The sequence below is a fragment of the Antedon bifida genome, chromosome 8 (genome assembly GCF_963402885.1).
Source record: "Antedon bifida chromosome 8, ecAntBifi1.1, whole genome shotgun sequence".
Lineage (NCBI taxonomy): Eukaryota > Metazoa > Echinodermata > Crinoidea > Comatulida > Antedonidae > Antedon > Antedon bifida.
The window spans coordinates 17,706,563-17,717,259 of NC_136233.1; the positions used below are offsets into that span (position 1 = coordinate 17,706,563).

The 10,697-nt window shown below is 34.3% G+C and overlaps 1 protein-coding gene across 1 annotated transcript in view; it reads right to left on the bottom strand.

The window, feature by feature from the left end:
• Positions 1–8,312, bottom strand: part of LOC144849872 (endothelin receptor type B-like) — a 36,796-nt gene extending 28,484 nt beyond the window's left edge. The window contains exon 1 of the mRNA XM_078706966.1: positions 8,243–8,312. The gene's annotated coding sequence lies outside the window, so the exon portion shown is untranslated. The remainder of the gene's footprint in view (positions 1–8,242) is intronic.
• Positions 8,313–10,697: the final 2,385 nt, after the last annotated feature.

Consider the following 10,697-nt stretch of genomic DNA (forward strand, 5'->3'; position numbering starts at 1 on the left):
TTCAAATTTAGGCACTTCCACTTATATCCTGATCCAGTTATTGATGTAATATATTAATTCATATCAATCCAACATTCATCCAATTCTTTAATCCAACTTGATCCAGTTTCATTCATGTTAATCCAACTTGATCTAGTTGTATCCAAGTTAATACAACTTGATCTAGTTTAATCAAAAGTTAACCCAACTTAATCCAGTTTTACCAAGAATTGAATGTTTTAAATAAAAATACTGAACTGCATTTAAACATATTATACATTAATGATTGCTTCATAGTAAAACCATGTTATTAGCCTACAAGCAACAATTTAAAATAATCAAAATTTGAAAGTTTGAATTCTGCAATTCATAATAATCAATAATCAGATATCAATAAATCACATACTTTCGATACGGTAGTGACGTAAGCATAATAATGTATTGCCGATTATCCTAGTGTACCTAACCAATTATGTCATGGTAGGCTGATGGTAAATGTTTAAGCTAAAACATAATTGCATCATACAGTTGAAACATGTGATGCTGTGGCTTTTCATAGACTTAATTCTTCCAAAAGACCCCATTGCTGCTGAAATAAATAAATCAATTTATTTCTAATAATTATATAGTGTCACATGTCCAAACATGCTGTATTCCGTACCTTTCCTAAGATACATAAAAACTAAGATAATTTAGAGAGAATCGAATGGTAGTAACGTATAGCCACTAATTGACTGTTGACGAACTACATTTTATGTATTGTAAACTAAATTTATTTCTTAAAAGTAGAGCAAAAATGACGAATATCCCGAATGTATTTAAAGTAACTTTATTTCAAGATTATCAACAATTATATGGAAAGTCTTCAACAAAGCACACACTAACCTACAAAGGTATTTTTGGCTGTTCCAGTAACGTCGTACTCAATATTCAAATCTGTCAATCGTTTGAGAATACACCCAGTAGGCCTACATTGGATTTGGAAAGAGCATATCATCAATCATACCAAAATATATAGTTTTTCTTTGATGTAAATGTATGTTATTCCAACAACAAAATAATGTTAAGAGACTTCAGATTTGGCTCTTTTCCTAAAATTAGAAACCTCTTTGTACGAGTCCAATAAGAACTAGATGATTTGAATTTTGGTCCCCAGACCTGGTTAACAGGGCATCATGATAACAAACGCTATCAGTAACATCATCAACGATGATTGGTTCTCGCTAGGACGCAACGCAAGAACATTTAAGAGCAAAGTAAGTAATGTGACCAATCACAAGCAATGGATTAATAGAACAGTTAAGTCGCTTTATTGGTCAACTTTATAAAGTATATTATCCATTTTTTAAAGTTGAACTACAGGGTTATGAATGGTTTACTTATACAATGTCTGTAAAGGGCATGAACAAGTCGTCCTATACAAAATGTGTAACAGGTAGGCTAATCTTTTAAAATTACTATTGTAAATTGTTATTCCATGGGACGACACGATTGACCGAGTGGGTTCCGCAAATTAATTATTAGCCTGTTTTACCAGATATTATGCTCTAGAACCGTTTAACCACATTTAAAAACATTTGAATCCAAACAGCAAGTGGTGACATAAAATATAAAGATAAATGCAGCTAAATCTGTGAGTAGACATTCGTCACACACCATCGGTTCTGGCAATCCATTAACCTGTTTCACAGAGCGATGTGCCTGTGCCTTTTTTTTAAAAAGAAAACCCTTTAGGCCTATTAACAAACCTAACGTCATCCACAATAAAATGAAAATAAATTTAGACTTGCACTAAATAATTTTAGTGCAAGTCTAAATTTATTATATATTATTATATTATTAGTTTACTAATACATTTTACAAAAATTAATATTAAAATAAAATTTAAAGCAATAAATAAGTAAGTACACATGGTGGTGCGATTTAATTAAGTATTGTCTTCAGTATCAGTAAAAATGTTGGAAAGTAATACGTCTGATCCGCGACAATACACGCAATGCAACCTAAAACTCGCCTTAACGCAGTACATTATTGTCAACCACGGCATAAACTTGATGAATGTCGATGTAATGTGCGCAAATTACATTTTAAATGCAGTATATTATTATTTCGGAATAATCAGAAATCAGAATTTGGGACAGAATTATTATTAAAATTAAAAGCAATCAAACTCAATTTCTAAAATGTAATACGAAAACTTAATTGAAATGCACAATTAACAGAAAAACAAAAATTGATTTTAAACAACTTTTCAATGCATCCTCTCACGATTATTTCATGTATAAGGATATTTATATTCTTTCTGCATTATACATCGCCAGCTTATAAGCATTAGTTTTAAGCAATACTGAAACAATCGCATTCGTCTTTCCCTCCGGCATGATAAAAATAATTGGATGGAAATAATTTGTTACATTATTGATACGAACTTAATCAAGAATTTTGTCCAAGTGTATTTGTAGAAAACTCTGTTCTAGTCTTGACCTGTTTTTTTTACATGCGGTGGTTTACTTCATGTCGTTAGTTGAACATTAATTTCTGCAACTATTTTGTTTAATGAAGGGTATAACGTTATACACTTAACTCGCATATCTATATAAAATCTTAATGCAATCGTACATAAAAAAATGATATCTATAAAATGCATCGCTTTGCTGTCAACATCTTTGTAGGCAATGTTAACGACCGTTGTCTTTGTATGGCAGCAGACAAATCGAGGATTACCAATGCTATTTCAGAATAGAAAAATATTTGTATTTATGACCGTGTAACAAATGTCATCTCCTTTTTTTTCAGTTCAAGGTTTAGATTACATCGAATCTATTCTCACCTTTCTTAGGCTTGATTTAAAATGTTTGCAATGTGAACGTCCACTAGGGCGAGAATGTCAACGGCTGTTTTTTAACGCTTATTATTCTATAATCATTTTAATGTTAAAAGGAGGCATTGCAATTGCTTTCTTCTGCTGTAAAAATGGTGCCAACATCGATGAAATAACATTAGACTTTTATCCCTTGAATGTCGCTTCATGTCGATGTCGCGTCAAGCCGACACTTCGGTATATTATCTTAATTATCGAGCTAAACTTGTTTTTATGTGGGCAATGAAAAAGTGTACTCGAATACATTGAAAACATGGCGATCCTACTGGATCTAATATCATCATAAGACACATCTACAAATCAGCGGCCTGAAATGTTCTCGTTTTACGAAAAGTTTGCGAAAAAGCCGTATATGGAGTTTGTCGAACTTTCAGACAGGTCAAAATTAACTTTTCTTAATACTAAAACCGGATCCTTTAGAGAGCCTCATCGAATGATTTAGGAAATCTCACTTACGTAAAACGTATTTCCACGTTCGGTCAATCACTTTATTAGAAAGTAATTTATTAAAGGTAAACCTGTTTTTGAGTAAAATTAGTTTCCAAAACATTTGGAATGTAGTTCTGGCTCCATGATTTGCAATATTACGAAAAGTGAATGACCGGATATCATAGGCCTGTTAGATTTTTTTTTAAAAGCACGTTCACATCGATAAGTCCAGACTCTGGTCGGTGACCGGAGAGAAACTCTGGGAATTCACAATGTGTGAACGCTTCTTTTCTTAAAACACGAGACCCACACCTAATGGAGACAATTTAGATAGTAATTTCAGGTTTAAAAAAAAATTATTCCACTCAAATTTGTGCCGGTTACCGTTGTAAAAATGTAATTTTTTCCGCCCACGAGTATTCTGCCGTTCTGACGAGGCGTATTATGAATGTTGACCAACACTCTTATTTAAGCCTCCTCTTATTGGGAAAGACAAGTATGGCAAGCAAAGTCCGGCAAAATTACTCAACTCAAATCACACTAGACTGCAGGTACGCACAATTGTCACAAATGTTACAACCGAATACATCGCGGTTTTGTTATATTCTACCATATTTACGTAACACATTTACCTTCATTTCCTACAGTCATTCAGTGTTCTCATTCCTTTGGCTTTCATCAATTCAATTGATCATTACGCATTTTCAAATCGGAAGTAAGATAAGTAATTTCACCATTATATCTTCGCTTTAGAGGACACAAAATGTTACAGAGCTAATTTTAGTGAACTGTCAGCATAGTCAACGTACTAGAATTTTAATGTCAAAGTTCATTTGAACATTACGATGGTATAAAATGTTGTTGCATTTATATACTGTTTGCCTACATAATACTAGATCAGGTTAGGGACTATGTTACAGGCATCACATGTGAAACACATAAGACGCTGTATCACGGAATTTGCTTAGATTTGTTCCTTATCATGCACTGAACTTAACAGTTTCGGCTACCTATAAATATGTTTTTTATTGTAAAGCGATATTTTTATTTCAAGTTTTTAGATACAAAACCTGATATAAATCAAGATAATTTAATAATTTCCAAACAACACGACAAACAAACAAACTTGAGAGCCTGTTCATTTCGTTTAAAAAAGAATAACCAGCAAAAATGAACAAATCGATTAAATTTAATTTAAAAAAAATACATGGAGACGGAAATTTGTTTTTAAGCATTGATTGCGGAATTCAGAATCTCTCCGTGTGATATATCTACGAGATAAACATTTTTTTTTATTAATCACGGTTGTTCATTGTACGGTTTCGTGCAATTAGAAGATCCAAAAATCCTAGATATTTTCTTAGTATTATTAGAATAACTATTAAATTGGATCGCATCCCTATAGCAACACAGCCAAGCTTGGATAAACCCATTATAAGTGTGGGTTAAAAATAACATAAATAGGTTATTAAGCCATGATGTGAGGTATAAAAATACTATAACGACGTAACATTTTGTCTTCGGTTCCAGCGTAATGGGACCAAGGGATCGCACCTCTATACAAATACTATGTTTCGATACAACTAATAAATACGGATTGAAAATAACATATATAGGTTATATCATGACTTCAAACATCAAACACAAGCGACGTAGCCTCAGTGGTATTGATGGGTTCCAGCGACTGTGACCAAGAAAGCTACAAATAATTCTACAGTATGTATAAGTATAGATATCATATCCTCAAGGGTGAAAGATATTTACATGATGTAAAAACATTATTTGACGGTGCGTAACATCTATACTGCGTACTATTCTTGATGGTATGCCATACGCATTCGGGTTATTGGGCTAAATAAGATCAATTACTGGGGGACGCAATTACATAACAGTTGTGTATACCGGTAAACGGCATATATACACATTTTTTTTAATGGGAGAAACGTGTTTTAAAGTATCTACAAGGTGTAGATTCAAATTAGTGGTTGACGGTCCTGAATAAAAAGTAAAAGTAGACATAATCATTTGGTACAGCCCAATTCAGCGGTCACACCTTATAGGGTACAAAAACAACTAGGGGAATATATGCTCCAAGACGGCCAACCATTGACAGGGGGATTCGAGCTATTAAGGGTAAACTTGAAAAACAAATGCGGGGAAATATTATAACGTAGGCCTATGCTTTCCATGAATGACAGAGGATTCATTCATTAGATCCCGAGGGTCTTATAGGCTTTAGGTAAAGATGGAAAATCATTCAGCCTAGTTTATCAAATCAAATTAGAAAGTCGTTTGTTATTTGTAATGCATCACCATAGCGATTTAAAATTGAGGGCATGCTAAAATTAGTGGGTACCTATAATCACCAGCTGTGTGCAGCAATTATTTTGTTGACGTTTTTACATTTTACCTCGGGATTACCGTACCCTACATAAATACATGTAAACATGAACTGGGATTATAATACATGGCGATAGGACAATGTCGATCCGCATTACCACTCCGGGCTCTATAGAGATTTACTATTTAACATTCAAGTCAACGAAGCAAGGTAATTAACGAAGCAATATGTCAATACATTCTGTTGCAATTATTTGAATTTTGATCTCTCTCAACGCGAACGGATTACATATGTCAAGTACAAGTAAATTATGGGTTAATCTCTATTATATAGGTTAATTATTTAATGGATTTATTTAAAAATTGTTATGCAGTTTTTAATATATATATATATATATATTCGTGATAATTGAATGTTCTTGTTAATGACGTTATAAAAAAGTCACCTAATGTGAATACGTTCCGGATACACAGACAAGCAAAGATACCATTCCCATTCAATTCCGGTCATTCTGATACCACTTTACCATAGTTCCCAATTGGACCAAGGCAATCTACCAACGGAATGGTGAGCTCCGGAGATCAAAGGGTTTGTTTCACGCTTCTTAACAGACACCGCGCGCCGCGGAGAATATGCACATATTTACTGTTGGTATTTGTCGCAGCTAGAAATAAGATAAAAGGATTGTTACGAGAGCCTTCTTGGCAAGGCGAGCTCCCAGTGTCCTGTTGTTAGATGTCTTTGTGTGAACGCACCGAAACGACGAAGGCGCAACTAAAGTAAGCGACATGACGATCATCGCGTCGTGATTAAGCGGGCTTCTTGCGTCAGACGAATAGGAGCTGGCCATATATAACTTCGTTAGTTTCACTCCTCGGTGTCAAGGGAAAATGTCCTCTCAATAGAGGGTTTCCCCAGAATAGAGGCGTGCAAGAGGAATTCTACTGTAATATATATCGATTACAAAAATGGTGGCGCTGTATCCTGAATTACAATCTTTTGCAAGGGACGTCTTCACCATTTAGAAAGCAAAAGGCCTTGGGCAAACAAATACAACATTTTAAATTAAAATTCCTTCACGATTATATACATTTAGTAAAAGCTATATTATGGTAGTTTTAATATCTGAGCATTCCATAAATGTCAATATTATGATCTAGGTCATTAAAATTCGAATGTCCGAATTATTAAACTTGGTCACACGTCATATTTATAGCACAGCACGAAGGAATGACACCAATTGAAATATATGCAGAAATTGTTGTTAATGGAAAGAAAGAAAACATTAAATTTATTCATTATTCAAATTTAGTAGTAAGCAAAAATTCAGAGAGGTGAAAAAAGGGTGTGCGCACATTTATAAAAATGTATTAGATCCGGGTAAGCCCATGCCACACACAGATCGCAACACCAATCGCAATACAATATTGTTTATTCATCAATAAGGCCGCGTTTCCACAGCCAACAGTTTATTAATCGATAAAAACTGATTTATCCGATAAAAGTTTCGTGTAAACGGGATATAACCGATCCCACTCAAGACAAAATTATCCGAGTAACTAATATACACAATGGCCAAGTAAGAAAAAAAAACCGAACGACAACGCAGGCGGCTGATCAAAGTCGAATTGTAAAATTATAATGCACAAGTTAGGATATTAGGTAAAAGTTCAGCATTCAATTTCGCAATTTTATGGGCCTGCCGCCCATCCCTCTATTTCCAAAATCCTGAATCCATCACGAAGTCACTTATTTAATACGCTCACTAGGACATGTAGATACATTACTCGCAATGATAACATAAAAGGCTTATACTTTAAGTGAACGCCTATATAGTTTTCAGTCACTTATCCCTTAAAGCAACTTTACTTAGGTAATAACAGCATGTCTACCCGATTTAGTATTGATGATATTCACCAGGTTATTAAGCCTAATTCGATCACTGTATATTTTAAGTCTCCTGGTGTTTCAGTATTTTATTGCAGTTCATTGACTCTAATTGAAAGTTATTGGCAAAATATTGAAGACTTTTATTATGTTGTTTTTCGTGACATGAGTTTACGTGTGCGTATTACAAGACGCCTTCCAGCGACTATCTAACATACTAACGAAGTTATTTGAATGGTTAACACGTGTCGACTCCTGACGCACATTGTCAATATAACATTAATTTCACAACTATGTCGGGCACCCAAGCTATTAGTAATGTACCAGAACTCATGAACTCGTCAATATTTGGTTTCAGTATTATTTTCCTAAAGGCTAAAATCCTCTATAAATTTGTTTTGAAACTACGCTTTGTTGGACTTCACTGCCGGATTAGTTTTGTAGTTAGTTTTGACTAGGTCTAAGCGTACTTACTGGTCTAGGTTCTAGACTACTGTGTTTCATCTTAATATTGGTAAAAAAATAAATATTTTGGCACACATTGCGTTTCATACATAAAATGTTTGAGCAGACCAAAATGGAAATGTCGACTGGTGGTAATACTAACATAAAACATAAAATAAATGTCTGAGCTGTAGGTACTTACAAATTAGTAGTAACATACAATGTCACAAAAACCATTATAATTAATATTAGCTTAATAATGTACTACCAACATTACTTACAAATTAGCTGTTATGGTGTATGTTGCAGTATGTCCATGATCTGATCACAGAATATTTTCTGGCACTCCTGTTGTTCTTAATCACTAAGAGGAATGCTGGAGAAGACCAATAGCAGAATAATGCAAATCTTACCATTAGTAGCTACAGTGGCAACATATAAACAGATTGCGATTATATTGTTTTTGTTGGTTATCCACACTTGGCGGATAACCCCTTGTTATTGTTATCTTATTCTTCTTTCTTTCCGGTTCTCTGGTTTATAGCAAGGTTAAAACTAGATTCGTTTCCTAAAAATTACGTCATGAATATGCAAATTTATGACGTAACGAATAGAATGACGTAATTTGAAGCGCGTATAAGACTATACTATTGTCACCTTTCATTACTCGTGTACATTGTGGAATAACGGGTAGTGCTCTAGTAACTATCGTTTGGATTCTCTCAGCTCTACTAGCTGGGGTTCGAATCTCTACGGATTTCTTATTTTTTTTTAAATTATAAAATGTTTTTCTTTTATTTTGAAAGAGAGATATTTAGAGTCAAGTTAATTTAGAATAATATAATGTAAAAGATGTTCAAAATTCAACAGTGTGGCGTGTTGACCGCCGCGAATGACTAACAATTTAATGTCAGAAAAAATGGAATTATAATTCTCTTCGTTACGTGTTTAGAAAAGAATTTATATCTAATCGTAGTTTGGTATGTCGGCGTTGTTATTCAAATGAGTTTGTGCAGGTGTAGTGGGAAAGATGGTATTGTTAGTCATTCGCGGTCAACACGCCACACTGTTAAATTTTGATTTTTGTGCTAAACATAACATTTACAACATCAAAAATCGGGTGGCGAAAGCCACAGAAAAATAAAATATGTTACAGTGTGCTCTCCCTGCATCAGCACTAAGGCCAATTGAAGCCAAATGTGCTCCTTCATTTTTTAGTACTCTTGGGTAGGCTTGTTTTCCAGATGGACTAAAGGAGGGTCTGCTAGTTTCCCGCCCGGAGAAATTGGTTTTTTTTTACATGATTTGAATAATATTCTAATGTAAAGATTAACAACATCAAAATTCAACAGTGTGGCGTGTTGACCGCAATGACCAACAATACCACCTTCCCCACTACACCTGCACCAACTTATTTGCATAATAACGCACGGCATACACACTGTTCAATATTTGTATAGGGGTCGCAATCAATGGGTTGGTTGGATGGCCAGGCTTGTTCAGGCTGCTATGTTCATCATTTAATTCATTGTATCAGTTGTTCTGATTTCTCATTATCAGTTATTAACTTAATTCATTTCATTTATTCATGCTCAAACACAGTAAAATGTAGTAGGCTACATGGTTTGAAATCATTTTCGTTCGTTCAAAGTTACAAATTCACACAAATTGTGAAATTATTTATTACAATACTGCATATGTATTTAAATAGAGAGAATACACTAGCAAGGCTATGCATCGGCATCTTTACACATTTCTATTTATTTGTTCCTAATTTTCTGACATAACTTAGGTGTTCTTAAAATTGAGGGCGCCAAACATAACATTTACGAGATCGGAAAGAGGCGAGAAGCCAAAAAAAAAATGATAGTGTGCTCCCTTGCCTCTAGCACAGTAAGGCTCTCTCACAGCCTTGGGGGTACCACACATCAGATGCTTTGATGTTATTGCCTCATGATGTGTGGTGGAAAGGGGGACGTTTAAATCTGTGAACCCCAAACACAGAAGCTCGCATAGCTTTAACTCTTTTCCACCGACCGGCATGGGCTTGAACCCACGATAATCGTGTTCCACGACGCTCTACCGACTGAGCTATCCGGCCCTCTGGTTCATAGCAAGGTGAAAACTAGATTCATTTCCTCAAAATTACGTCATAAATATGCAAATTTATGACGTAACGATTAGAATGACGTAATATGAAGCGCGTATAAGACTATACTATTGTCACCTTTCATTACTCGTGTACATTGTGGCACAACGGGTAGTGCTCTAGTAACTATCGTTTGAATTCTCTCAGTTCTACTAGCTGGGGTTCGAATCTCTTCGGATTTCTTTTTTTTTTATATAAAATGTTTTTCTTTAATTTTGAAAGAGAGATATTTAGAGAGTCAAGTGAATTCAGGATAATATAATGTAAAAGAATAACAACATCAAAATTCAACAGTGTGGCGTGTTGACCGCCGCTGCCGATGCCTAGCCTGGCTAGTGTATTTTCTCTATTTATTTAAATACATATGCATTATTTTAACATATAATTTCACAATTTTTGGGTGAATTTTTAACTTTTTTAACTGAACAAATGAAAATGATTTTAAACCCTGTACTAAATTTAACTGTGTTTGAGCATGAATAAATGAAATGAATAAAGTGAATAATTGATAATGAGAAATCAAAACAACTGATACAATGAATTAAATGATGAACAATAGCAGCCTGAACAAGCCTGACTTGAACCCA